Source organism: Equus quagga, chromosome 10 (genome assembly GCF_021613505.1).
Source record: "Equus quagga isolate Etosha38 chromosome 10, UCLA_HA_Equagga_1.0, whole genome shotgun sequence".
Taxonomy (NCBI): Eukaryota; Metazoa; Chordata; class Mammalia; order Perissodactyla; family Equidae; genus Equus; species Equus quagga.
The window spans coordinates 116,114,743-116,118,849 of NC_060276.1; positions in this window are offsets into that span (position 1 = coordinate 116,114,743).

The following is a 4,107-nucleotide window of genomic DNA, read 5'->3' on the forward strand; positions in this document are numbered from 1 at the left end:
CATCCCCACTGGCAATGTACAAAGGTTCCAGTTTCTCCACATCTTCTCCAACATTTGGTACTTTGTTTTTTTGATTACAGCCATCCTAGTGCTCTTAAAACATAACGTGACCAAAAGGAAGATGCTTACAATATATCAAGTACAAACAGCAAGTCACAAAACAGTGCGTGCAATGTAGTCATGGATATGAATAGAACTGGCAGTCTAGATGCTAAGTTAGTAAGAGACGTTTTTAACTGGATTAGAAGGATTGTGAATTTTTAAAGCTATTTTTATCATGAAGAATCACATACATATAGAAAAGCACACATAATCAAAGTGTTTAGCTCAGTGACTATCCCAGGGCAAATACCCAAGGAGCCACTGCTCAGTTAAGACAGACAGTGTCACCACTTCCTTCCTCATCTTTACCATTTTCCACTTCAGCATGCATCCCTGGTTCAATCCTGCCTGTTTTCCAAAATAGGAATCACGCAGTAGGCATTCTGTGTGACTGGTTCTTTCACTCAACATGGCGTTTCTAATCTCAGACTATGATTTTTTTTAATGACATCTGGTTGTTCAATATTTTCGTATATTTCCGTCATGAGCATGATTGTTTGAAAGAAGAAAAATAAAAAGACTTCACGAAAGTTGTGAAGCAATGGAAGATTAATTCTGGTACATAAATACACTGTAACATCTAGAAGGTATTAAAGGAATTCATTCACCGTCATACTTAGCAGATATAAAAGCAGAAGAATATTTAGTAATGTGGGGAAATGTCCATGGCGGGTTGAAGTTAAAATGCAGATAGTAAACTGTAAGGATGTAGTATGATCTTACTTTTGCCCGTCATCAAATACGCTGGAAAGATACAAAACAAGATGCCTCTTGACTATTGGGATTACTAGTGATTTTTCTTTTCTTTTTATGTTTCAAGGTAAAAAGTCTATCACTTTTTTAATTGGAGAGAAATGGGGGCGCAGTGATATAAGCATAGAGATGGGTAGAGAGTGAGGCAGAGCAGACTCTGAAGCCAGCTCGTGGAGAGCATCGCATGGTCCAGACTTTGTTATGGGGGAGGGTCCCAGGAGGGAGGGAAGGACAGAATGGGTGATCTTTCCAGACTGATACCAGAAATCCCTTCTCATGGCCAGAACGTTCCTGGCAGATGTCATATTTATAAAGATCATTCTTTTTGGCCAGACAATCCTGAACAAGTTATTTTGAAGGAACAATTTAAATGGCACATTGGCAGGAATCAGGCAGTCGGGTTGAGAGAGTTACTTGACCATGAGCGCTTCTTTTGAGATGACCGCCGGAACTGCCAGTTGGGAGCTGGCTACTGGAGCACATGGGCTGGTAGGAAGGATTGAAATGTTCAAGGTAACCAAACGTGTTATTAAAGGAGGAAATTCAAGTGTGTGAAAGAGATGGCACACCACCTCAGCTGGCACAGACTTAGAAGTCGGCTCATTCTGTTGCAATGGGACATGGGACAATTCAAGCCCTCCCACCTTTAGTATGCTACGTTCAGGAGAATAACGCTTTGAAGGACATGAAAATTCATAAGTCATGGGCGCCCTCTGACATCCCAGGGATGGGGACGAGAGACTCTGTCCTAAGGGTAAGCCGTCCTTTGGTGCCAGCAAAGTCACATTAGAGAAGTCACTTTGTCCTCAACTCAAATCGGCAGATTCTTCAAAACAGCTGTGCATTCCAGCCTCAGTCCTCTTGCTGAAAAACCCAATGGAACAAGGACCTAGAGTGACATGTGTCTGCTGAGGGAGGTGGTTTTCTCAGAGGGAAGGGCGCAGGCAATCTGCAAGGGAGCAGTTGTGTCAACGCATGCCAGAATGCGAGCTGGAAGAGAAGGAACGGAAGACTGGAGGCGCTGCAGACAGAGTGGTGGCATAAATTACCATGTCCGCGTTTAAAAATTTTCTTTGATAATTGTTTCCAGATAATTGTAACCCTGGGCATTTTAAAAATGCATTTTAAAATATCTTTTCTGGGAGGGAGTCCATAGGCTTCACTAGAAGTTAAAGAGGTCCATGCATAAAAGAGGGTGAGCTGTTCCGCTTGCCCAGCTTGGTAGGCTGCATGGCAGAGAATCGCCTGTAGGGGGCAACAGTGGGACCAGGAAACTAGCCATGAGGCTGCTGTATTGATCCAGGTTTGAGATAAGTACACCGCCCCCCCCCCCTCCCCCCGCCCCCCCCCCCCCCATATACACTCGCATGCATGCGCTGAAGTAGAAAGATCCTTCACCGGTGGTAAATGTTGCAGAATAATGTGTATTTCATAGTCTCTTCTGTGCAAATATGAAAAGATGTATCTACTTTCCATGCACGTGAATATATACGGCAAATTCTAGAAGGACAGCACCTGGACCCACTGGGGGCAGTGTCTGTGAGGGGGAGCAGGTATGGGATGGGAGGGCAATGTCCTGTCCACGGTAGGTCTTTGCACATTCCTTATCACCACTGGTGTGGGGGCCCCATCAGGGAGAGGGAGGCAGGAGGGAGAGGTGGGTGCTGGTAAGGAAAGCTATTCAGAATACCTTGCTTAGTAAAAATGTGTGGTGCAGTAGAGTTTGTATTAGAAACGTTTCCATTTCAGTGAAAATTAAGGAAAACATATAATATATGTTTATATATGAATAAACATAATACATATGAATATACAAAACATGTTTGCATATGAATAGAGAACTTTTGGGTGCTGGAAATAGTTAAAAATTATCTCTGGGCAGCGGGACTGGGGTAGGGCCCTGGAGGTACATCCCCTTTTCCCCGGTTTTCATTTTTTGCCAGAAACATTCGTTTTCAAGGTTAACCAGTTCGTGAGTTGAGAGGAGGGGGAGCACCGGAGCGGAGCAAGGCCCCGCCGACGCCGCCACCCGCCATCGAAGGTGAGCAGCCGCAGTGATTCCCCACAGAGCCGGCTCAGAGGCAGCCTCTCGCCGGGGAGCACGCGGTGGAGAACAGCTCATCCTTCCAGAGCACTTCCGGGGGCCAGGCACCGCTCCAGGCAGCTCCTAAACGCTTGGGTCTCAGGACCAAAAGTCTCCTCCCTTTACACTTAACAGTTATTGAGGTGGGGAGCTATTGTTTAACGGGGATGGAGTTTCGGTTTGGGATGATGGAAGAAGTTCCGGAGGTGGATGATGGACGGTGGTGATGGTTGACCTGCAATAAGAAGGCACTTAATGCCAGTGAACTGTACACTTAAAAATCATTAAAATGGGCAATTTTATGTTATGTAGAGTTTACCACAATAAGAAAAAATAAAAACAAAAAAAACTATTGAGGACCCCAGAGTTTTCGTTCACACAGGTTGCATCTACAGATATTACCATATTAGAAATTAAAAGTGAGAAATTTAGATTAATTCATAGAATATACCACTACATATTAACATAAGGATTTTTATGAAAAGTATATGTTCGAAATCAAACAAAATTTAGAGGGCATCGTTTTTATCGTTCTGCGAATCGCTTTAATGTCAGGCTTAACAGAAGGTGACTGGAGTCACATGTACTTCTGCATTCAGCTTTTTGACACCAAATGTCATGGAGCTTCTAGAAAACTCCACTGTACACTCATGAGAGAATGCGAGTGAAAAAAGCATCTACCATCTTAGTAGCATTATGAAAATAGTTTTGACCTTGTGGACCCCACCCCTACACTGAGCACCCTGAAAGAGTCTTGGGGAACCTACTGGGCGGGCAGGATTCTTCCCCTTGTTTTATAGGTGAAAGTACTGAGAAAAGAGAGGTTGAGTAACTTGCCTAAAGTCACACAGGAAGTAGGTGGTGGAGACAGGCAGCTGGCCGCAGATTCCATCCTCCTACCACACACCATTTGGGGGTAAAGTGGGAGCAAGCGCAATTAAAGCTCGTGGTAGGAGAGTCACCAGGGAGCGGACGGGCACCTCATCCCCTGGACTGAGAGGGGAGGAGGAGAAGGAAACTGAGGCAGTGCTTCTGGATTCCGGCCGCACGAGGGAGTCGAACAGACTTTTGTACATCCATGTTCATAACAGCATGATTCACGAAAGCCAGAAGGTAGAAGGGACCCAGTTTTCCATCCATGGATGAATGGATAGACAAAATGTGGTCTA